General features: G+C 47.6%; 1 protein-coding gene across 1 annotated transcript in view; it reads left to right on the plus strand.

Moving 5' to 3' along the window:
- The first annotated feature begins 16,502 nt into the window (after positions 1–16,502).
- IQANK1 (IQ motif and ankyrin repeat containing 1) overlaps positions 16,503–25,525 on the plus strand; it is a 1,215,835-nt gene continuing 1,206,812 nt past the window's right edge. Inside the window, exon 1 of the mRNA XM_069621882.1 lies at positions 16,503–16,815. The gene's annotated coding sequence lies outside the window, so the exon portion shown is untranslated. The remainder of the gene's footprint in view (positions 16,816–25,525) is intronic.

The following is a 25,525-nucleotide window of genomic DNA, read 5'->3' on the forward strand; positions in this document are numbered from 1 at the left end:
TGCAAGGAGAGAGACTGCTCGCTAGACACGCGAAAGAGACAAGAGGCTGCCCGACCCCACAGGAAGAACCAGAGATTCCAATCCAGCAGAATCAAGGTAACGAGAGAGGCAGTAAACCTGGAAGGGGAATACAGCAGGAAGAGCCTCAAGGACCTAAACATATTTATCCCAGTGGCTGTGAATACCTTAAAGAAAGTGAAGAATACAAAGGGATTCATCAGACCCATCCCAGTGGTTATGAATGTCTTAAAGAAAGTGAAGAATACCCAGGGACTCATCAGACTCTTCTCAGTGATTCTGAATACCTTAAAGAAAGTAAGTAATACACAGGTACTCAACAAACTCATCCCAGTGGTTGTGAATACCTTAAAGAAAGTGAAGAATATTAGGGGAATCCTCATACTCGTCCCAGTGGTTGTGAATACCTAAAAGAAAGTGAAGAAAATTATGGGACTCGTGATACTCGTCCCAGTGGTTGTGAATACCTTAAAGAAAGTGAAGAATACCAAGGGATTCATCTTACTCGTCCCAGTGGTTGTGAATACCTTAAAGAAAGTGAAGAAAATTATGGGACTCATGATACTCGTCCCAGTGGTTGTGAGTACCTTAAAGAAAGTGAAGAATACCAAGGGATTCATCTTACTCGTCCCAGTTGTTGTGAATACCTTAAAGAAAGTGAAGAATACAAAGGGACTCATCTTACTCAGCCTGTGGTTGCGAATACCTTAATGAAAGTGAAGAATATAATGAAACTCAACCTACTTGTGCCAGTGGTTGTGAATACTTTAACGAGGGTGAAGGACAGTTTATTACGTTCAGGGAGTGGTTGAAGTATAATTTAAAGATAGAAAGCCATCTTTGACCCTATGAATTACCAACCAATATTGACCTTTGAGATATGCTAGAATGGCGGATGTTACGCCAGGGACGGCTAGTAGCTTTATAATCCTTCCCCGAGGGCCATCCCATGAGTTATGTGCCCTTAAAACCAAATTAAAGGTTCAAGTGCAGGAAGTGCATTTAAAGAAGTATACAGGCCCATAACTCCTGGTACGGCCCGAGGGCGAGGTCTATAAAGCATGAGCCATCACAAAAACAAAAAAGTGTTTATTTTATGTATTTATTTATTTATTGAAAATGTATATGGCGCCTTTACAGCAGAAAGTGCTTCCAGGTGCCACAAGACAAAAGAGGGAGGGGAGACAAAGGGGAAAACAACAATAAGGGTCCTACTAGGCCTTGTGACATTCTTTATGTTCAAGTGCAGTATCAAGCAGTGCGGGGGAAGGTCAGGGAATGGGCTGAGAACAGGGGGCAGAAGGAGGGGAGAAGTGCTGAATTGCGGACCCCAAGGTGGCCTGGGCAAGTGCTAAGGGGTGCCCAAATGGGATAGTGCCAATGGAAAGCAAGGTGATAGTACGAAGGGGGGTTGGGAAGAGGGTCAACCTGCAAGGCTTATCAGGGAAGGAAGCCTGAGGGAAAGTGCTTGTGGATGAGTGCAGAGGGGAGACTGAATAAGGGATGGCCGGACCCCAGCGAGACTCATAAAGGACACAGGCATCCAGTCATGGTGGTAGGAGGAGACTAGCAGCGGAGACGGAGAGGAAAGGAGGAGAAAAGGAAGGTCTTGAAGAGCTTCTGGAATTTAAGGAGATCCGGCTCAAGACGGAGAAGGGCAGGGAGGCCGTTCCAGAGGGAGACTCCTGCTGAAGAAAGAGATCTATCCCCCCACCCCCACTCTGTTGGAGACATGTCTGATGCAGAGAATCAGAGCTAGAGGACCGGAGGACTTTAGCAGGGAGATATTTCGGGGGAGAGAGTTGAACGTAGCAAGGTCACAGGCCCCGGAAAGCCCTGTGTTTGATGTGGAGGGTTTTTAATTTGATCTTTGCAACCACAGGGAGCCAGTGGAGGGATTTTAGTGCTGGAGACATGCGGCCCCTGGGCTTGTGGCCAAGGAGAGGTTTCGCAGTCCTATTCTGGATTAGTTGAAGAGGGCGGAGTGAAGAAACAGGCAGATTAAGGAAGAGGCTGTTGCAGTAATCAATCTTGAGGGAACCAAAACTCTAGAGACATTGAGTTTCTTGGGGAAGGTGAGGAAAGGGAGAATGCCTCTGAAGAAGTGAAACTGAAAGTAGGCCTTTGTGGCAAGGTCAGTGATATGAGGTGAGAAGGAGAGAGAGGAGTCGAAGATGACACCCACGTTTTTTGCCTCACACAAGGGTGAGGGGAGGGGCCCCAAAGAGGTTGGCCAAAGTGTAGGTGGGAAGGAGGGAGTAGAAATGAAATTATATTTTATTTATATTGCGCTCATACACAAGTGTTTCAGGGTCCCAATGAGAAGGATCTCAGTCTTATTGACGTTAAAGCAGAGATCATTAGCAGCACACCATCCCTGAATGTTAATGTTAATGTTAAAGGACATTTGTACCGCGCACTATCACCGCCGGAGTGGTCCCCTGGTGCTCTGGCGGCTCTGAAAAGAGGAAGGGAAGGGGGGTTAGTGGGAGGAAGCTGGAAAAGTGCAAGAGAGCAGTGATGTGCTGTTGGCGGCCTCAGCCCGGTGGGTCCGTTGGCTGGGCCTGGGGTGTTTGCGGCCGGTAGTCATTGTGTGCTGTTGTGCAAGTCTATGTGTGTTTTTATTTTGTTGTTGCCATGTAGTGAAGTTTGTGCGGTTTGTTGTGCTGTAGGTTTGTGGTTGTGTTTGGTTTGGAGTTTGAGAGCTGTATGCAGAGGGGGAAATTGTTAGTGAAATTGGTTAGTTGGCATCTCTATCCTGGATTGAGGTGCTGGGTTTGTGTAATCTACCCAGATGGGGTTCGGGAGCACCCCTGCATCTCTGTCCTGTTCTGGGCAGTCCGGCCTTCAAGGTCCCTTTCACATTTGGCCCCTCCTTCACCAGCCTCCATCAAAGACCTACCTGTCTTCCTTTCCCACTCATACGGCCCGTGCCCCTACCAAGGCCCCTTTCACATCTGGCCCCTCCTTCCCCAGCCTCCATCGCCGCCATAGCTGTCTACCTTTCCCACTCATACGGCCAGTGCACCTGCCAATGTCCACAACACAGCTAGTGTGGTGATTGCCAATATCCTGACAATTCCCCATCATTGTGGTACCTGGTGGCAATTAAGGGGCGAGTGCGGGTGTTGGGTGGGATTAGGGTCGTTGTTGCCTCTGTCTCCATGGGTGTCGCCTGTGTTCCGCTCTACTCAGTGTCATCCATCCAGGTGCCGTGGGCGTTTCCCAGTCTGTTCTGAGAGTTGTCCGTGTTCCCTCCAGTTTAGTCATCCCTTTTCCTTTCTGTTGGTTCAGTTTTCAGTTTGAGTCTGTGGTGTTGAAGAACCAGGTTTTTAGTAATTTCCTAATTTTAGGTGATCTTTGGTGTTTCTTATTTCTTTTGGGATGTTGTTCCAGGTTTTTGCAGCTAAGTGGTAGAAGGAGGTGCCTCCTAGCTTTTTCTTGATTATGGTTTTAGTTTCAGGCGGATTTTGTTGCTTGACCTGAGGAGTCTTGTTGGTTTGTAGATTGTTATTTTCTTTTGTAGGAATTCTGCTCCTTGTCCATTGATTGCCCTGTGCGTTATGCACATTGTTTTGAAGGTGATGCGATGTTCTACTGGGAGCCAGTGTAGTGTTTTTAGAGCAGGAGTGATGTGTTCTCTTCTTGATAGTTTGAGGAGGAGTCTGGCTGCTGTATTTTGGATCCGTTGTAGTTTCTTCAGGAGGTATTCTGGTATTCTGAGGTAGAGGCTGTTTGACATGAAGAGGGCGACGATAGTGAGTGTTTTGGACGTGAAGGAGAGGAAAGGTAGGATTCTTCTTGCCGTGTGGAGGAGGAAAAAACATTTCTTGACTGTTGCATTTATTTGTGGTTTTAGGGTTAGGGTGTTGTCCATCAGGACTCTGAGATTTTTTACTACCTTTGATGGTGATGGTGCGGTTCCCATTTCCGTAGGCCGCGGGATGGCGGTTTTGTACTCTTGGTCTTTGGATATGATCATGATTTCTGACTTTCCCGGGTTGATTTTCAGGTTGTTGGGCATCATCCAGTCGAAGACTTCTTTTAGACACTTGGTTAGGGTTGAGTGATTGGTTTGGGTGTCTCTGATTTTGTAGATGATTTGAGTATGATTTGAGTATCATCTGCGTAGTTGTAGCATGTAATGTTGTATTTTTTGAAGATTCTGATAACCGGTGTCTGGTAGATGTTGACGTACAGTGGTGATAGTGAGGATCCTTGTGGCACTCTGCAGTCGTTAACTCTTGGAGTGGATTTGAAGGGTCTGATCCAAACGGTTTCTGTTCTGTCCACTAGGCATGATTTAGTCCAGAGTTGTGATGTGTCAGTTATGCCTATGTCTTCTAGTCTTTTGGTTAGGGTGTCATGACTAACTGTGTCTAAGGCTGCGGAGGGATCGAGTAGAATAAGGGCTGACGTAGTATTTGAGACTGCGTTAAATTTTAGGTCATCCCAGATGGATAGTAGTGCTGTTTCCATTCCTCTTGCTGGTCTGAAACCGACTTGAGCTTGGTCCAGCAGGTGGTGTTTTTCTACGTGGTCTTGGGTTAGTTTATATACGTAGGTTTCCAGCTGTTTTGCCGGGTAGGGAATGTATGAAATCGGCCTGTAGTTGGAGAGGTCTTCTACGTCGCCACTTGTGTTTTTCAGAAGTGGTTTGATATAGGCTGATTTGAAGATCCTCGGTACAGTTCCTGTTGCTAGTGATAGGTTCAGAAGGTTTCTGTAGTATTCTGCTGGCGTTACTTGTGCAAGGATTGATTTGTAGATGTCCGGGGGGCAGGGATCCATGGGTGATCCAGCTTTCTTGCTGTGTTTTACCAGCATTGTGAATGCCTCTGCTGATCTTGCTGGAAAGTTTTTGAGTTTGTACTGAGGTTCTGTGATAGGTTCGCTTGGTATTATGTTGTGGTCGGTTGGTATGTTTTGTATGGTGTGTCGGATGTCATTGATTTTTTTCTTGAAGTGGTCTGCCAGGTCGTTGCATAGTTTCTCTGAGGGGGTTGGGGTGTTGTCGCAGCCCGCAGGGTTTCTCATCTCTTTAATAATGTTAAATATTTATTTTTGTATGTTGGTGGCATTGGTGATTCTGTCATCATAATGCCTCCTCTTCGCCTTTTGAATTTCCTTCTTGTATCCTGTCTTGGTCAGCTAGCTCTAGTTCTGTAGTTGAGGGTTTGGTTAATTCCAATTGTTTGAATAGGTTGCTTTCTTTAACGTGTTTCCAGTTTCTTTTTTGTGGTGGTTGTGAGTTTAGGAGGATGAATGCTGACTTGAGTAGGCAGAGTGATCACGAATGGGATGATGAGATGGTCGTTCCACAGTATTTGTATCGGTGGTGCCGTGGTGATGAGTTTTTCCTTGGCGAAAATTGCGTCGAGGGTGTGTCCTGCTGAGTGTGTTGACCCTTTGACTAGTTGTCGTAGTTTCATGGTAGCGAGTTGTTCGATCAGTGAGTTTTGGGAGTTGGCGTTACTGTCTTCAAATCAGATGTTGAAGTCCCCCAGGATGACTAAGTGTTCGTAGTTGATGGCTATGTTGGTGACAGCCTCTATGAAGTTGTCGACGAAGGTTCCATCATATGTCGGTGGTCTATACACCAGGATGAATGTGACGTTGGTTTTTGGGCTTGCTGTTAGGTGTATTACCATGATTTTGCAGTTGAGGATGTTGAGCGGTTCGTCTGTTTTTATTTTCAGATGGCCTTTGAAAGCTATTGCGATGCCTCCTCCTTTTTTGTTTTTCCTGTTTATTTGAAGGCATTTGAAGTTGGTTGGGAGGCAGCTTTGGAGTGTGATTTTGTAGTTGTCGTCCAGCCATGTTTCTGTGATGAACAGGATGTCAATGCTGTTGTCATCGAGTAGGTCGAAGATCTCTGTTGAGTGTTTTGACATGGATCTTGCTTTTATAAGATTGCAGTGGAGTTTGGAAGTGTTGTTTGATTTGGACTTTCTTGTTGGGGATGTTTTCTGATCGGTGTTGGGGTTTCCTTCCTGGTCAATCTCTTGTTGAGGTGTAGATTTTGGGGCATCAGCGTCTTCGAAGAGTTCTTCTAGGTTCTGTCTTGGGTTTTTGTTTTCATTGGGTTCGTCTTCCATGAGTTGTGGTTGTGGATTGGAGGTTCTTCTTGCTTTGGTGATGTATGGTGTTATCGCATCAGTCATGTATTTGTTGTTTCTTGTGTTGTTTATCCTCCTTCTGCGCGCTTGTGTTGGGTAGTTTGATGTTGCTGATTCTGGAGTTGGGTTGGTTTGCTCTGGTGACCAGTTGTCAGCGATATAAGGAGTTAAGTAGAGGGATTTGTCTCTTCACTCAGTGTTGGTTCGATTCTTGATCCTGACTGTGGGGGTGTGTCCTGTAGTTGTGGTTCCTTGTTGCTCTTCCAGAGTGTTTGTTCTTTCTTCTCTTTTTTTTCCCCTCGGAATGGGCCGTTTGCGTGGCATTATGAGATAGAGAGTTGTTTAGTCTTTATTGTTTGCTGATGTCCCGTTGGTTCTGCTTTGGTCTGGTTGTCTTGTGTTGTAGTAATGGGTGTGGGGGGCTGTCCGCTAACAGTTAGTGCTCTGTCTGTAGGTGGTATTTCTGGCCGATGTTGCTGACTCGTTCAGTCGCTGTCTTGAGGGGGGCAAGGGAGCAGGTTGGGGGATATAAATTGGGTGTCATCGTTGGCTCTCTTTAGTGCCCTTCTCCCTAAACGCAGTTAACTGTGGTGAGCTAGCAATGTGGGTATAAGAAGGATATCTACTAGTTGAAGGGTGATTTTGAGGGGCATGGCTATGACTTGTGCCTTATGAGGTGTGAGCCCCTAATCGGGGTCTCACTCCCCGGTAATTCACTGGTGGGTTCCATCTCACTTTAGAGTGAGTTGGTCAGCAGGATTTGAGAGACCTGTGTTAGAGGCCTATCAGTGCAATCTAAATATCACACAATGCAGCCCGGAATTAGAACTCCTGCCAAATTTGAGGGACGTGTATGGTGGGAGAGAGGCCTATCAATGTATTCTAAACATTACACAATGCAATATGGGGACAGAACCCTATTAAATATGAGAGACCTGTATAGAGGGAGAGAGGCCTATCAGTGCAATCTAGAGTTCACACTATGCACTGTCTGAATATCACACAGTGTAGCAGCCTGGAAGTAGAACCCCTACTAAGTTTGAGAGACCTGTATAGTGGGGGAGAGGCCTATCAATGCAGTCTAGGCATCACTCCTACCTTACTGGTCCTTGTAGTTGATGGTTGATGGCTGGTCACTGGCTTCACTGGGTTCCCCTGCGGACACCTGCTGACACTTCCTGAGCCGCTTCTGTTGGAGCCGCCCTTGGCCTTGGGGGCCCTTGGGTGGAGGAGCTGCCCTGGGGGGATTTGTTTAAGACAGGGGAGGAGCTAATCACCGGAGGGGGAGGGCTAGGGAAGCGGCAATCAGGAAGTCTGGGTGCGCGGTGCAGGGGACACGGGGGCGCAGAGAGGCGCAGATAATAAATATAGAAGGCCCGGAGGGTCTTCCAGGGGCCTCCACTCACCTGCCTTGCACAATGGAAAGTGCAGGCAGGGGGGAGACACGGCCGTAGGGCCTAGCAGGCTCTGCTTGCAGCAGCCAATCACCAGAGGGGGACGGCTAGGGAGGCGGCAATCAGGAAGTCTGGGGCGGGGAAGGGGAGCGCGGTGCATGGGCCGTGGGGACGCAGAGAGGCGCATATAATAAATATAGAAGGCCTGGAAGGTCTTCCAGGGGCCTCCACTCGCCTGCCTTGCACAATGCCTTGTCTTGCACGAATAGCAGTCAGACAGTCAGGAATGATAGAGGGGAGAGAGGAGGAAAGCTGTGTGTAATCAGCATAACACTGGAAATGAGGAAAGAAGGTGGAGATCAAGTGAGCAAGGGCGGCAAGGTATTTGTTAAAAAGCCACAGCAAGAGGATAGAGCCCTGAGGGACGCTGCAGGTTGAGAGTGAGCTGGAGGAAAAGAAAGGGGCTCAGTTGAACTTGTGAGGAATGAGCCAAGAGGAAGGGGGTTAACCAATCCAGTGCCCGGACCATGATGCCCAAGGTATCACAAAGCTTATTTATAAGGAAAGGCAGAGGACAGATGGAGGAGAATAAGTGTTCATATAAAAATATATAATTTTTAATTGTAATCGGTTTTTTTATCCTTCAAATACATTTGAAAAGAACATGAAGAAGATCCCCTGACAAAAATATAAGGCATGCATTTTTATAACACATTGGCCTGTTCCCCAATTTTGACAAAGGGTGGGGTGGAGGGGGCGGGTGAATATTCTTAATATAAAACTGTAATTGTCAACTTGGCCACTAGAGGGGGATAAAGCACTGTTAATGCACTCATTGTCGTGAGAAAGTACGAAGCAGATCCTATTGGCGCGGCGCATTTCCGCGTGGTTCTTTTACCACAGATTTCTTGTCTTGTTTTTAGATAGTATATATATATATATGTAATATTCATATGTATCTATATATAATTGTAGGATAAGTACAACTCTACTTTCAATCAGTGCCAGCCCCAGGCCTAAGAGGGTGTGGGCGCTGCCAGCTCACACAATGTAAAGTCACACTGAAGCAAAGTCGCTCTGTAGGCTTAGCTGGTTCATTACATAAGCTTTATTACAAGTTCCCTTCAGCTGCTATATAAGAAGACACCACTGGGCCCCATGACCCAGGCAGACCCAGCATCACCTGACACTCAACAGAACCTTGACAGAACCGCGACAGCACATTACACCACACACTTTACACTGAGTGAGCTGGCAAAGCGCCTCTTCAAGATTCAGGCGGCACCTCTGTCACTCAGTGATAGGAAGTTGTTGTGATTAACTTTGCATTCATCTGGTGCAAGTGACTAGAATCTTGAGGTGGAATGCAGGGCTTAGAGTGTTTATCTATGAGTGAGTTCCAGGTTTGTTAGTTGCAAGGATGTAAGCCCTGAGAGAGGATGCCGGTGGGTGTCCTATGTCCCCTTTTACTTACCTGACTCTAAGAACTGTATTTGGTGTACCTAAACTTAAGTAAATAAGTTAACAGTTCACTGGAGTGTCAGAGTCATTTGTGGCCAAACCCTGAACTCAACACTGGCGACGAGGATGGGATCTGGCTGTGCTGGGGGGACAGCACCAAAGGGAGACACCCACCGCCCCCCCTCTGAGAAGTGATCTCTCTCAGGTAAGAGCGCTGGATGGCTGTGAGGCACTGCAAGTGCAGTGAGGGCAATTGAGGCCCAGACAGAGGTGCTACAGAGGCAGAGGGGGCAAGAAAGGCCCAGACAGAGGCGCTACGAAGGCACTGGAATAACAGAGCAGCTATGGATGTAAAGGTGCTGCATGAGGCAGTGGAGAGGTTCTGCCAGGGCAGTGAGGCGCTACAATGGGCAATGAGATGTTGCAGAGGCAGTGAGGCGCTGCATGAAGAGGTGCTGCGAGGGCAGTTAGGCGCTGCAACAGGCAGTGAAGAGGCGCTGCAGAGACAGTGAAGCGCTGCTAGGGGCAGTGAGATGCTACAGAGGCAGTGAGGCGCTGCATGAAGAAGTGCTGCAAGGGCAGTGAGGTGCTGCAACAGGCAGTGAAGACGCGCTGCAGGGGCAGTGAGGTGCTGCGTTAGGCAGTGAAGAGGTGCTGCGTGAGGCAGTGAAGAGGTGCTGCATGAGGCAGTGAAGAGATTCTGCAAGGGCAGTGAGGCACTGCAAGATGCAGTTAAGAGGTGCTGCAAGAGGCAGTCAAGAGGTGCTGCAAGAGGCAGTGAGTGGTCGCTGCAGAGGCTGTGAAGTGCTGCATGGTGCAGTGAAGAGGTGAGGCGCTGTGAGGGCAGTGAAGTGCTGCACGGGGCAGTGAAGAGGCACTGCATAGGGAGTGAAGAGGCACTTCAGTGGCAAGGGTGTGCTGCAAAGGGCAGTGGGGACAAGAAGTTCTAGTGTTGAAAGGTACAACGGTCTGCTGTAAAGTGCAGTGGGCTCTGTGAGACTTATGGTTATTAGAAGGAGCTGTGAAGTTCATTGGAGCAGCAAGGTTCATTCATTCATTGGCATGGTGAAGTTCAAGGTGGCAGTCTCTCATAAAGCATTTAAGAGAATTGAGACTGTACAAACATTCAGAAGAGTTGGAAGTTGTTAATGGATCTAGGAGGGGCCTGGGGCCCATGGACTGTGCAAATATCTGTTGCGCCAAGGCTACAATCTATTGGTCATAGTGAAGGCAGCTGAGATCACTGACAAAGTTATCCGATGTCAGCGCTTACCTTTGACTGGAACCGAAGGTTGCTGCGGTTGGCTTGAGTGGAGTCCTGGAGTTCGGCATGAGTGCTGCAGCGGGAGGCCTGACTCAGTTATGAAGTTTGATGGGGATGGGAGCTCTGTGTTCCTCCGTTACTCTCTATGCAATGGTGAAGTAGGAGAGAATGCAGAGGTGCTGGCGATTAGAGTTGAGATACTAGAGCTGATATATATTAGTTTATTAGAGTGATGTTGTAGGTACATGTCTCTCTCTTTAATTGAGTTATGTAGTTTAACATATTTCTCTCCACAGGAGGACTTTTGACATTTTTATGCATGGATGGACTTTTGATGTTAATAGATTTTTGCAAACGATGTTAGAAAGCAATCCTGCATTTAGTTTTAATGTGCACTGAACTGCTACACAGCTTACCATGGCTGAATGTCAGGCCTCTGTTGGATAAGGCACTTTAGTGAAGTGAATGAGTAGTGAAAACTACTATAGTGTTAAGGATATAGAATGTCTAAGAAGAATGTTTAAAAAAAAAAATCTTTCAACATGTGGATATTAAGGCTTAAAAGTTGGTGCGTACTGTTTAGTTTTTGCTTTGACACACGTGTGATGTTTGGATGAGTGTCAAAGCAAGTGTTTTTGGGAAATGGTTCTTTAACCATACATTTTCCCACAGACACATTATCAGTATGGGCCCTGCAGGCTTGAATTTTGGACATTGATGGGGCATTTCTTTTACTTGGTTACCATGTTCAATGCTCAGTTGTCCTATATGGTATGTGTGTGGGGAATGGTGTGGTTGTTGACCCAGGTATAAGGCCAACTTTATAGTGTTTATATGTTGCATGAATAGTGTGGGCACAGTTTGTAAGGGAACGGGTGGTTCCTAGGGTGTGGTGCCAAAGGTGTTGAGATAACAGTTTACAAGGGAAATGTTGTTCCTAGGATTTGGTGCCATTGTTTTGGCATATGTTGCTAGACATGTGTGCGGTGATGTGTGAGTGCGATAAGATATTAAGGTTTTGAGTGTTTATTAAATCTTCATTAGAGTTATTAAGTTGATAACAGTGTTCATCATTAGCTGTTCTATGTAGGCAGATTAATATGTTCTCTCCACAAGTGGACTTTTAATTTTAATCCACAGATGGACATTGATGTTAATGTTAATAGATTTTGAAGTAGTGACAGGGTCTAAACCTTTTGGAGTTGGTTGTGGTTATATATGAAATGCTTTGAATAATCTTTTGTTTTTCAGGTGGTACTTTACTGGCCAAATCTTTTGATGAAATATTGATCTTGCCACCGATACTTTACTGTTCTTGTTGTTGTCCCTATAGGGGAAAGATGTGTTGTGATTAACTTTGCATTCATCTGGTGCAAGTGACTAGAATCTTGAGGTGGAATGCAGGGCTTAGAGTGTTTATCTATGAGTGAGTTCCAGGTTTGTTAGTTGCAAGGATGTAAGCCCTGAGAGAGGATGCCGGTGGGTGTCCTATGTCCCCTTTTACTTACCTGACTCTAAGAACTGTATTTGGTGTACCTAAACTTAAGTAAATAAGTTAACAGTTCACTGGAGTGTCAGAGTCATTTGTGGCCAAACCCTGAACTCAACAGAAGTCATGACTGACACCGTACAAGGACGCTACCAGCTCACATAATGTAAAGTGTCATGAGCTGGCGGCGTCCTTTTATTTGCCATGCCCTTGTGTGACCACACTGTGATGTTTGCTCAGCGGGGCCCGCTGAGCCTGCTGGCCAGAAAATGAGAAGCGCACACTGTTCACTCTCTGGAAGTCACTCTGAGCTTCCCAGGCTTTTGCCGTCTTCATTCCTTTTGGTTGTACATGCGTCATGGCGCTTCTCGTCATGACACTACCGTGTGGTCACATGACAACATCACTTCCCTCCCCAAAGTGGACACAAGAAAACGTGCTGACAGAGCTCAATAGTTACTCCTGATCATAGAGCGTTGATAGATTCCATGGAGGACAAACCCTCAGAGCCTGGTGGAAGGCTGCGGCTTACTTGGGAGGATGTAGCGAGGATAACCATCTCGACAAGACGTTGCTGTCTTTTCTGGTGGTCCCTGGTCTCTGGCTGGGGGTGTTTCTTGGGCATGTGTCTGGTTCCAATTAGGGGGTCACTGCCTGGGCGTCCTCCCTGGTTTTGGGGGGTCCTTCCTGGGTCTCTTTCCACATTTGGTCCCCCATCTTCTATTTCGTCTTTTGGGGTTCATACTACCCTGGTTACCCGATGCCTGTGGGCTTTCGGCGCCAGATACAAATGCAAATAAATGAATGGATTAGAGGCAGCACTTTCTTAAAGTGAGAGGAATTCAGAGTCACCGTCTCATTTCCTCGGGATGCAGTCACCATGCCATGCTCTTTTCCCACAAGTGTCCACGGGTGAGACTCATATGACAGAGACATTTTCTTCAGGGGTGACCTGTTCTTGACCAAGTTCGTGTTGCCAACTTGGAGTCCGCTGTGGGTGGCGTGCCGCATCTGACTTTCTTGTTCGCTGTGTGCTTGTCTTACTTGTCCTAACCACTCATTGTTCATTTTTGGGGTCATCCAGGTTGGATGAAGGGTGAGCCCAACTTGTATGGGCACCCCAGACATCACGGCGGCTGGGCTTACTTGTGTTGGCGCGTGGGGGGCGGGACTGCTGGTGAGACCGGAGGAACCGGTACACTTTGGGTACACTTTCTTGACCGGGCATCATGCGATGCAATAGTGATGTTAGAAAAGTTCTCCATTTGCATGATAAAATGGCTTCTTTGGCGATCTGCAGGAATGTGTCCATCTCTGTCTCTTCTACGATGTCTTGCAATTTCACTGTTTTCGGCCGGGCACATGCAACAATGTGGCAAACGTGTTTGTTGGTTTCCTGCGCTGCTTCGCATTCGCCCGGTGTTGCCGGCCTGATGTGTCGGGACAGGAAGTAAGCCGGGTTGTTGGCCGCGGCTCTGTAGGTGGCTTCCACATATAACGCTTTGAATAGTTTGATGGCCTGTCCTATGATGTATGCATGGAAATATCAACACCCCCACAGGATGGCTAGTGCCTGTTTCTCATAGTAGGCACAGTTCTGTTCTGTTGGTGTTAGCGCCTGCTGGCAAACGCAACCCGATAAAATGTTCCGTCAGGAGCGGTCTGGGTCAGGACTGCGCCTCGTCCCACCGGACTGGCATCCACAAGTAGTTCTATGTTTCTGGTGGTGTCAAAAAAAAACATTGTGGTGCCCCTCAGTAGGGAGTCTTTGATTAGCTGAAAAGTTGCTTCTTGTTGAGTTCCCCATTCACAGGCAGTGTTTTTCTTGGTTAGTTCCCTTACTGGGGCTGCTACCATTTCTAGGCCAGGGATGAATCTTTCGCAATGTTTGTTTGTTTGTTTGTTTGTTTGTTTATTTGGTATAGCGCAGAAACCAAACCCGAAGGGGTAGCTGGGCGCAAACAGTACAAGGTTGCTTAAGAACTTAGTTACAGGAGAAATACACGTTATACATTCGCAGTTAAATCATGAAAGTGCAGTTTATACAGTTCACCTTAGATCAACGGTAGGTATAGTGAGAAAGCAACGGGAAAAGAAGAAAAAAAGAAAAAGGGGAAAAGTGCGGATACGTTGCCATCCCTAGAAAGCTTTGTACTTCAGTCACAGTGGTGGGTGGTTCGGCTTTCTTGACGTCAGCGACTTTTGTGGTGTTCAGAGCCACCGCTTTCTCGTTAAACACATACCCAGAAATAAATTCGAGTTCCTTTTTGCCAAGCTCCCACTTCTCAGCATGGAGCGTGAGCCCTGAATCTTCTAGGCACTGCAATGTTGCTGCCAACTGGGTGTTGTGTTCTTCTTTGTTTCTTCCATAGAAGAGGATGTCATCGCTGACAGTTACACCGGATATATCCTGGAGCACCTTCCTGATTTCATTTTGGAACACTTTGGCAGCAGACGATATTCTAAAGTTGAGCCGCCGATACCTCCGCAGGCCTATGTGCGAGGAGAACGTTGTGATGTATCTTGAGTCTTTTACAAGCTTGATCTGGTGATAAACAGATCCCAGATCCAGTTTGCTAAAGATCTTGGCCCCCATTAGGCCGACAATTAGTCAGTCAATTGTGGGGGTGATGTGTGTCGTTCCCTGCCAATTGCCACGTGAAACACTTGTGTATAGGTGGGTTATGAATGCCATATCTTATTATTGGGCAGGCGCATGACGATAGATATGCAAACTACGTGTGTTTTTTAGATTTAGCTGTCGCTACCATAGGCCAGTCGTTTTTTTTGATAATATGAAGATCCTAAAGCTTCTTCAGTTCAGCCTCCACAGCTTCTCTCATGTGGAAGGGAACTCTCTGTCCCTCACTGCTCGGGGCTCCACTGTGGGATCATTGTGTAGTTTGATGGTGTGTTTTTTAGACATACAATGCCTTGCAATAGCTTGGAGTGTTTCACCATCAGACGTTCTATTTCGAGGGTGTGCGTGCTGAATGCAAAATGAATACATTTTAGACGCTCAGCTGTCTTGCAGCTGAGTAGTGTTTAAATGTCTGCACCTACTACATAGGTGTGGGTGTGGCACTTCTCCCCATTATACATCAGCTCTGATTTGAACAAACCCCTCATGGGTACAGCTTTTTGCACCCATATGCATGTAGTTGCACCGTCTTCTGCTGCAGCTGTGGGCCAGAGGACAGTCTCTCAAAGCCGGTTGCCAGCATCACATTCACAGTGGCACCAGTGTCAATCATCATTTTCTTTGGAATCATGCATGTTGGCTGTGATCGTTGCCCTGACTTTCTCTTCCCTTGTCTGGGTTTGATAGCTGAATTTAGGTGTAATCTCACTTCTTTTTTTCCGAAGACTGTTCAGGGGAAGAATCACCTTCTGACCGCTTCTCATCATCACTGTCACTCTTATCGGGTCTGTGTCCCGTCACTACTGCTCATGCTCTCCCTCTGTCCTGCTTCTGGTATGATTTTGTGGGGTTCATGCTGGGGTACGTGTTTAGGTCTTTGTTATCTCGGTGGTTGTTGGTGTTTCTTCCTTCCTGGTGTCCCATATAAATGTTATCTGGGTACCTCCGGGGTGTTGAGCTGAGGCAGACCGATGCATAGTTATCCAGTTGCCGCACTTGCGGCAGACAACTCATAGTGCTGCGTATGGTTCATCCTTGTGCCATTCGCCTCTGTACCATTTACAGGACTCTTGCCGTTTTTGTGTGGGGAAGACCTTTTCACTGCCTTTGTTCTGGTTTCTTACCGCAGCGATGGTGCTTTCCGGCTTCTCGGAGTCTAACAGTAGTTTGCACATAACCGTCTCTGTGGCCGCGACTTGAGCGTCTGTCCTTTCACTTTGGCGTCTCATGGTGTCACGGATCGTCGTTCCTGGTCCCTGTGGTCATCATGGAGACTGACGCTACGATTGGGGCCATTTTTCTGACTAACATGGAGCTCAGCAGCCTTGTGCATAAGCGCTCGAAACAGTCTAGCGAATTCGCAGCCCTCTGTCAAGACATGGACTCCCGAGTGGATTATACCTCCGTCCCCAAGCACCAGTCAGAGAAGGTAAAATAACTCCCTAACCAGTTATTGGGGCCACAGGTGGATTTGAACTGCAGCGCCGGATCCCCAAGTAGCTAAGAAGGAAAAGGCAAGGTTAAAACACCAGCAATCTACAAAACACTTATTGGTATTGAAACTAAGCTTGTAACCTACCTCTGAGTGCACCAGCAGTAGATCGGAGAATGGAAAGGAAAAACCCAAGAGTGGGAACAAACCTTTCCTGAGGGTAAAAGGGATGCAGTTGATGACAACAGTTCTGTGACTAGTAAGTCCCACAGTTAAAATTTGAAAAGAAGAATGTTCAAAGTCAATGTTCTAATGGTAAGTTCCAGGGGAAAAATCCAAAGAAAGCCAAAGTCCAAAGTTCCCTACATATCCAGAAGAGAGTCCAGGTCGACCGAATGCAGGGGAAATCCAGTAACAATTCAGGAGAGCAACGCCATGGTCAAAAACCAGTAGAAAAACACAAGCCAGCAAAATCCACCGAAAAATCCAAAAGTCAAATCCAGCAAAACAAAGCCAAGGTCAAAATACACCAAAAAACAGAAATCACAAGGAGGAGACAACCAGAACGCCACTCACAGGAATGTTGAGAAGCAATAACGGAAGGTTGGCTGTGTCTTTTACAGGTTGCTTCCTTGTTATCTAATCACGTGACTGGTGCGGGTTCACGTGAGTGGGTGAACGGCGTCCTTGCAGCCGAGCATCTAGGATGCGCCATGGCAACCTCCAATCATGCCGCCTAGAGCACCGTGCAGAAGCAGCCCCAAAAACACAGCAGGGAAGCCCGCGACACTGGGAAAGTGGAGCGGAGACCCTGTGGCACCCCAGCAAACCCCACGGGCTAAGCGGCCCCGGAGCAGAGGCGAGCGCAGAGGAGGAGCCTGACTCTGGACCCGGGGCAATGGTGAGTGTGCAATACACTCAAACACTTACTGCAGCTTCCGGAAACCACAAGCATTACCACTCGCCGTGGTCTGCAGCTCTTTGCGTCTCAATGCAGGTAATTTGCCATGCTCAGAACTACCTTCTAATACTTAGCAAATTATTATGTGTTCTAGCCCCGTTCCTGCCCTTCTTGTCTCCTTGTTTCGCCTTCTCCCTGGATTCCCCTGTTTTTGGTCTTCCCTTCCTCTTTTGCCTTCTTTTCCATGTTGTGTCCCTGTTTGGATTCCTTTTTACCTTGGACTCGCTGAAGTTTCATTTCCATCAGCAACGTTTCCCATTTCTTTTCCCCTGTACTCTTGGAACTGCCTTTTGTTTCCCATTCTTCTTCTACTCAATAGTCTGCATTCTGCCTCACATTAGACAACTGGACAGCTACCTCCAAGATTACGCATCTACTCTCCAGCATTACACATTGATACAAGCACAAGTTTATTTCCTTCCCTTTGGGGAAAGGTTTTTTCTCCTGAGCTGAGCATTTTGGCCTTCCACTCTGGAAGTCACCCGCCCAGGGTAATTACCTGCCAGGCAGGGAGGCGTCCAGAGAGTCTCGCCCCTACCTACATGACATCTGTTCCAAGCGCAAGACCCGTCAAGGATCCACTGAATGCAAGACTCCACAGAAAAAGACACAGGTGAGCCTGATTGCAAATTCTGACAGTTTGAGACGCCAACGGACCGACACACCTGAAAAGATGGATCCAGTCCAAGATCTATTGCGGGGTTTGCAGCAGTTATACACAGATATGCAAACCCTGAAAGCGAGAATGCTGTTCTTCGAAAGATGGTGATGACACAAGATGTCCTTTCTCAAGAAATCCCCGCCGTGGGAACAGTTCTAGAAAAATAAGATGGGTCACCAAAAAGACTGCACCCATTCTTGGATTCTTGTCTTGTTCACTTTACTTTCAAGCCACGTTTCTATGCATCAGACAGAGCAAAGGTGGGATTTATAATATCCCTTTTAACTGGCAATGCCTTAGCCTGGGCCACTCCTTTAGTGTGTACAGGAGCCCCTCAATTGGACAACTGCACAGCTTTTCTTGGTTCATTTAAGGCTATGTTTGACCAACCCGATGTTGTCTTTACTGCTCAGTGTGAAGGCATCATGAAGCAAGACACAGACAACAGATTCAAAGGACAAAACAAACTGATTTATTAAAGTAAGTATCAGGATGGTAGAAGGCCTAACTTGCCCGATGCTAAGGTGGGATTTCCCTACCTGAATGAAACTAAGGAAAGTCTGAGTCCAAGAGTTCAACTTAAAAGTCTGTCTGTGTCCAAAACCTATTCTTGCCCTCACAACTTTTTATAATTCTTCTTTTATAACGCGCTTAATACAGGAGTCAGTTTCTATGAGCGAGTCTGCGATTTGAACCTGTGTTGCTATGGCGGTAGGAGGAGACTAGCGGCGGAGAGGGAGAGAGAAGGAGGCGGAGAAAAGGAAGATCCTGAGGAGTTTCTGGAATTTAAGGAGCTCCGGCTCAAGACAGAGAGGGACAGGAGGGCCATTCCAGAGGGAGGCTCCTGCTGAAGAGAGAGATCTACCTCCCACTCTCTGCTTGGAGAAATGTCTGATCTGCAGAGAGTTGGAGCTAGAGGACGGAGGACTCTACCCGGGAAGTATTTTGGGGATGAGAGTTGAATGTAGCGAGGGCCCGGGCCCCAGAAAGCCTTGTGGATGATGCAGAGGGACTTTAATTTGATCTGTCCAACCACAGGGAGCCAGTGGAGGGGTTTTAGGGCTGGAGAGATGGGTCCCTGGGCTTGAGAACAAGGATAGGTCTTGCAATGCTATTCTGGATTAGTTGAAGAGGGTGGAGTGAAGAAACAGGCATATTAAGGAAGAGGCTGTTGTAGTAATCAAGTCTTGATAGAACCAGAGCTCTAAAGACATTGGGGGTCATTACGAGTCAGGCGGTAATGGAGACCGGTGCCCTTAATCCCTTACTGCCCGATTCCAAGGTCCCTTGGAGGGAACCGTAAGGAATGTGTGGTCTGACCACACGTCCCTTACGGGTCCCGCTAAGGGATCAGGGCGCTAATAACGGGCTTGCCATTCGCGAGTCCGTTATTATCGCCCTCCCCATTCCCATTGAGCCCTATGGGGGATCAAATGGGAATGGGGAATGGTTTGTTCAATGGGGACTTACCGGACCCGCCAGGGTCGGACTGCACCGGTAAGTCCCCAATGAACAAGACCAGACTAATAGCAGCATGGCTACCACCCATCTCGTAATGAGGCCCATTGAGTTTCTTGGGGAAAGTAAGGAAAGGGAGAATGCCTCTGAAGAGGTGAAGCTGAAAGTGGGCCTTCGTGGCAAGGTCAGCGATATGAGGTGAGAAGGAGAGAGAGGAGTCGAAGATGACAACCACGTTTTTTGCTTCAGATGATGGTGAGGGAGGGGGCCCAAGGCAGTCAGCCAGAGTGTAGATGGGGAGAAGGGAGTAGGGGCCCCAATGAGAAGGATCTCTGTCTTACTGCCGTTAAGACAGAGATCATTAGCAGCACACGAAGCCTGAATAGCAGTCAGACAGTCAGGAATGATAGAGGGGAGAGATGAGGAAGAGGAGGGGAGCTTGAGGGAAAGCTGTTTGTCAGTATAACACTGGAAATGAGGAGAGAAGGTGGGGATCAAGTGAGCAAGGGGTGCAAGGTACATGTTTAAGAGCCGCAGCGATAGGATAGAGCCCTGAGGGATGCCGCAGGTTAAGAGTGAGCTGGAGGAAAGGAAAGGAGAGCAGTTGAACTTGTGAGGGCTGATCCAAGAGGAAGGAGTTTAGCCAGTCCAGTGCCCGGTCCGTGCTGCCTAAGGTATCACAGAGCCTATTTATGACGATGAAGTGATTAACCGTGGCAAAGACAGATCGAGGAGAATACGTGTTCATATCAAAATATATAATTGTTTTGTGATCATTTGTTTTATCCTTCAAATACATTTTAAATGAACATGAAGAAGATCCCCTGAAAAAAATATAAGGCATGCATTTTGTCCTGTTTGCCAATTTTGACAAGGGGGGGAAAGAACATTCTTAATATAAAAATGTAATTATCAATTCGGTCACTAGAGGGGGATAAAACACTGTTCATGCACTCATTGTCGTGAAAAAGTAGGAAAGCAGAACGTTTTGGCGTGGCGCATTTCCATGTGGCTCTTTTACAACAGATCCCTGGTCTGCATGCAGCCCTGCTGGCTGCGGCCAGTAGGGGCGTCATTGGCGCCGGCATGTTTTATATAGTAATATCTGGCTTGTGTCAAGTGCACTGATGCAGCCAGCGGAATGGGATGGTGTAGCCTGGAACCTCATGGGGCATGAAGGTTCCAGGACTGTCAGTTGGGACACAGGATGGGAGATATGAATTAGAGAGGATGCTTTATACATAGCTCCTACCTCCCTTCACCTAACTAGCCCTGTAACTGAAATATAGTAACTTTCCTTTCATAGTCCTAGTCTCCTACGTCATCTCTGCGTACCGGATGAACCCAGATGCTTCAATAGTCTATATAGATATACAGACATATGTCACTGCACCGGAAGGTTTTAATATATGTAATATGTATATGTATCTACATGTCATTGCATGATAAGTACAACTTTTCATTTAATAAGTGCCGGCCCCAGGTCTACGAGCGTCCTGTGCGAGCGCTGCCAGTTCACACAATGTAAAGTGTCACTTTACATTGTGTGAGCTGGCACCGCTTTTGTCAGTCAATGACTTTCTATTAGTGAGTGACAGGCGCACCGCAAGCGCCTATTCAAGAATCAGGCTGCACCTCTGTCACTCACTAATAGAAAGTCATTGACTGACACCTTACATGACAGTGCCATGTAAAGGACTGCACCTGCTCACATAATGTAAAGTGTCATGAGCTGGCGGCGTCCTTTTATTTGCGACGCCATTGTGTGACCGCACTGTGATGTTTGCTCAGCGGGGCCCGCTGAGCCTGCTGACTGGAAAATGAGAAGCGCACACTGTTAACTATCTGGAAGGCACTCTGAGCTTCCCAGGCTTTTGCCGTCTTCATTCCTTTTGGTTGTACATGCGTCATGACGCTTCTCGTCATGCCACTACTGTGTGGTCACTTAACAACATCACTTCCCTCTCCAAAGTGGATACAAGAAAACATGCTGACAGAGCTCAATAGTTACTCCTGTTCACAGATCGTTGTTAGATTCCATGGAGGACAAACCCTCAGAGCCTGGTGGAAGGCTGCGGCTTACTGCGGAGGATATAGCGAGGCTGACCATCTCGACAAGACGTTGCTGTCTTTTCTGGTGGTCCCTGGTCTATGTCTGGGGGGTTTCTTGGACATGTGTCTGCTTCGAATTAGGGGGTCACTGCCTGGGCGTCCTCCCTGGTTTTGGGGGACACTTCCTGGGACTCTTTCCACATTCTGTACTGTCTTCTATGTTCGTTCTTTGGTGTTGAACCTGTGTTGCTATGCTCTGTCTTGCTTCCAAGACAAATGTGTTGCCCCTGAGCTATCCTCCTGGCCTAGCTAAACACGAAAGCCAAACAAAGTGTAGGGATGTCAATAATCAAAGAAATAGTGATCAAAGTTCTGAGCTTCTTCTAGCTCTTAGCTTCCTTTTCATCTCCCTTTCCCCAAGTTCAAGAAAGTTCCACAAAAGTCTCGAGATTACCTTTCTCAAGTTCCAAGCAACACAGTTCAAATAAAAAGGGTCTTGAGGCTCTGTTCTCAAGACAACACTTGCAATTCCTCAAGTCCGAGAGTCCCCTTCCACAAGACTTCACCTCAGCAACTTGTACTTGTTTCAGTCTTTTCAAAACGTTAACACAACTCAAGGACAACCTGACCCTCTTTCTGGATTGCATCACTAGTTCACTTGCATTGCTTCCCCTTGGTTTCACAATGTCTTTGGTTTTTAAAATTCAGGGCTCACTGGTCTAGTCGCAGTTGTCAGACCACACGGTCCACCAATCACAGGTCGCGCAAGGTGTGGTTCTGCTGCTTTACACCTTACCCCCAGCCCCTGCTTCTACCGCTCCCTCGCGACGGGAAGAAGGGGTTGGGCCTCCGGTCCTACTGCTCTCTCCAAGCAGCTCTATTGGTGGTGGGCCTGTAGGATGAGGAATGGCTGGCCGAGCGGCCCCTGCCTCTGCCAGCTCTTCTAAAAGGTTTGTTGCCAAACACTCTCTTGAGCAAGGCCTCTGCCTTTCCCAAGGCCACATACGTGTTAGCGAACTTGCCAATATCCTTGATAAACAAATTGCCATGGAGTTCCCCCTGGTGCCGGCAGCTGTCTCTGAGGAAGCTAGTTCTACCAGTTTGGGGTATATTTTCACTAGAATGGACCTTCTGCATTCTGTGACTATGGCACAGTTTGTGTTCCCCAGAAGGCAAACGGCTTGCTGCACCCAGGACGTGGATATTCGCATCTATGGGTTCCTCCTGCTCCTTTGCCTATTTGGCTAGTTGTAGGATCTTAGTGAGCGGGCTGACCACATCTAGCATCTTATCCTGGCAAGACCTCCAGGACCTGTCTATTCCTTTCTTCACATCCTTTCCGTATTTCCCCATAAAGGTGAGCATATGCTCGTCAATTTCTGGGGTGTCCACCACCATGTGGGCAATGTGGCGACTGGGACACTTCGCTCTTAGCTTGTTTCTGGCCTCTCTATTCAACGGGGCCTGCAGCCGTTTCCTCAGGTATGCAGCTATTTTGGCTGGCAGCTCCCATTCGGCCGACCTAGGGTGCACTAGGGTGTCTGGGTCGAGCTTGTCTCCCTTACCTTCCTCTTTAGGCCTCTTCCCTTTCTTTAACGTATTCCAAGCTGTTGCTGCGCTAGAGGATGACTCGTCCCTCACATCCGCACTTCGATTGTAAAGACTCAGAACACCTTTGCTCCTCGTGCTCGTCTGTGCTGGCGATCACGTAAGCGTAGGGTCGGCTACCTCTGTTCCATGAACCTCGCTCTCTTGGCGCTACTGTGCTTGCTGTACGGCGAGCCCGGGAGAGTATGTTTGCTGTGGGCCCAGCAGGCTTTCTTTCTTCCCCCTTTGCCAGAACTAATTGTAGTCTCCTTCGGGGCTTTGCCCCTCAATAATTCCTTGCCTCGCAATAAGGCTAACCAGTCCTCCACAATTCTCAGCTGTTTGCTGAGTGGCCTCAAGCCAGTGCAGATGGCCTTCAGTACTACGTGCCCAATACTGGGTTCTACTCTGCGACTCGCACGTGGCTCATCCAGCTCCTCACGGGAGCTGAATTTTCTTCTACTCATCGCGTAAGCTTCCTGGCGACAGACCAGCTACTGTGTGGGTAGATGCAGGTACGCTTGGGCCTGCCCCCGTCCAGATACCAGAGCGGGTCTGGGATACTGCCTGCCCGGTTATACAGTTGCGCCCGTTCAGTTTATTCCTGAGACTAGGCCCTTTCACTGCCAGTCAGCCGTCATGCTGAAGCTAGCTACTGCTGTGTGTACGCCCAGCAGGTGGCGCGACTGGGCTCATTAGATTGTCTTGGGATTAGACCTGTTCCTGTTGCCTCAAAGCCCAGCAGCTGGCCCTTCAACTCGATGCGTGACTGGTGTCACTTTGAATTCACGGCCCATTCTCCGTGACTAGCAATGCCCTGTGGGTAGCGCTTCACCTCGATGTGCGACCGGTGTCACCTGCGTGGAAATGGCAGGCACAAAGAGGGGAATTGGCCCTAGCGGGCTCTGGGGCCACCTGGCCCGTCACACTCCGCGGGCTATCCCCTCCTAATGCGGAGCGGCTCCGCCTCGCGCGGCTCCCACAAACGGCCTGCTGTCCTCCGACGTGGTGAGGCAGTGAAGCGGTCATGGGAAATAAAAATGCTGTTCCGCACTATGCTCGCACACACGTGAGCTGCATCGCCATATAAAATCACACAATTCAATAACTATGTCACTGAATTCACCCAAGGTCAATAAACAAAGCAACCTATCGGCTGCCTGAGCAGCAAAGAAAAAGCTGGAAGTCAGCCAATCAGGGAAGGTCAAGGCGGTGAAGGAGCATGATTGGCTGGAGGTATCATGTGGAGAGAAACACCCTACCAAGTTCAAGCTACGAAAATGGTTTTGTTTCATTGGATTTGGAGTTTTTCTTGAGTTTGCACTTGAGTTATCTTTCTTTAAATATGCTGCTCGAGAAGTAAAGAGAAGAGTTGAGCATAATCCGAGCCTCCAGTCTTGACATAGAATGACTAGAAAATGCAGATTTAGGTGAAAGCAAGCAGTGACAGAGGGGTTTTGCGATGAACACACCCAATGGCATTTGCAGACTGAGGTCTGGGCAACTACATATTATTAGTGATTTGGCTTAAATAAAATGTTATCACTCTTCAATTTCATCACAGAAATCTCCATCAGAAAATACAAGACAAGCCCGGCGGTAGCCGTGCCGGTAAAACCGGCAGCTTGCCGCTGGACTTGCAATATTTACTGGCGCCTGGCTTGGCGGAATTACCAGGGGATTACGACCGGGGCGCCCAGGGAAGTCAGGCGCCGGTAAATGTTAATTCCTATTCACATTTGAGTCCCGTAGGACTCAGTGGGAATGGGGAACACAGAAGCACTGGCACCGTTAAGAATGGTGCCGGTGCTTCCAAATCAGTCTGCTTACTGTGGCAGCTGTGCCTGACAGGGTCCCACCTGCTGGGGACAGCAACTCCAGCAAGCAGACCTGTAGTATGCCAGTCCAGTAACAACAGTGCTGGTAGGCTTACTGGCACCGCTGTTACCGGACCAGCACACTTACAATGAGGCCCAATGTAAACCCATTATAAAACGTACAGTTCTTTTGCTAAAACATAATTTACACATTCTAAAAGTATTACACCTCCTTCCTATTGATACTAACTAGGATCTGATGGCCATGTGTGCACCACTGCAAACTATAGTCGACCATTCTTCTGCTGTATATGTACGATATAGAGACAAAAAACGCTCAAAGTGTAAGAGTCTCAGATGGGAGAGCGGAGGGCAAGAGATCACCGCAGGCTCGAAATTAATATTGTATAAGCAGGATCTAAAAGCAGCTCCTGGGTATTCAGCATCACCCACTAAGCCAGGAGGTACCAATGAGGAACGAGGAGCTAGTGTATAGCGTTCTGCAAATACAACTGCTACATAAGTTGCAAACTTAACATTGTCCATCATTTATGACCCCTTTTGCTTTAAATGTTGTATAGATGTGTACTGATGTGTATTTATAAATTGTCCCAAACTAGCAGTTAAATTCCCGTAGGTAGGTGTATTTATTTGGCATCAGTTGGCCTGGGGAGCCAGAATTAGCACCTGGTAGCTGTTGGTATCCAGCTAACCAGGCTCTTGTAGGCTGCAAGCATGAGCTAAATAGCTCCTAACACCCCTCAATTTCGAACCATGTCACCAGATGTTGTAGCGTTTCTATTGTCGACAGCTCTTCACAAAATCGACAAACCTGTGCACTATGGTACAACCTTAGCGGAGGGCCTAGGACCTCCTTTGTGGGCTAGAGATTAATTCGTACTCTTAAGAACTGGTGTCACCAGATAGCATTTGGGAAGCGCTTTAAATAACTGGGTAGAGCCTTCAGGGGTTTCGTTTCCTGGTTAAAGGGATGAAATAATGTATACTGTTTGCACTACCATCCTGTATCCACCCAATCCTTCCACCATACTTTCTGTTTCACTGCAGCAGGGTTCTCGATTAACATTTCTTTAATAGCATCCACACTGACCATGATCTTACAGCAACACTCCTCCCAATCAGTTAATGATTTATCATTGTTAGACATAAG

This window comes from Ambystoma mexicanum, chromosome 5q (genome assembly GCF_040938575.1).
Source record: "Ambystoma mexicanum isolate Mex_15411 chromosome 5q, UKY_AmexF1_1, whole genome shotgun sequence".
Lineage (NCBI taxonomy): Eukaryota > Metazoa > Chordata > Amphibia > Caudata > Ambystomatidae > Ambystoma > Ambystoma mexicanum.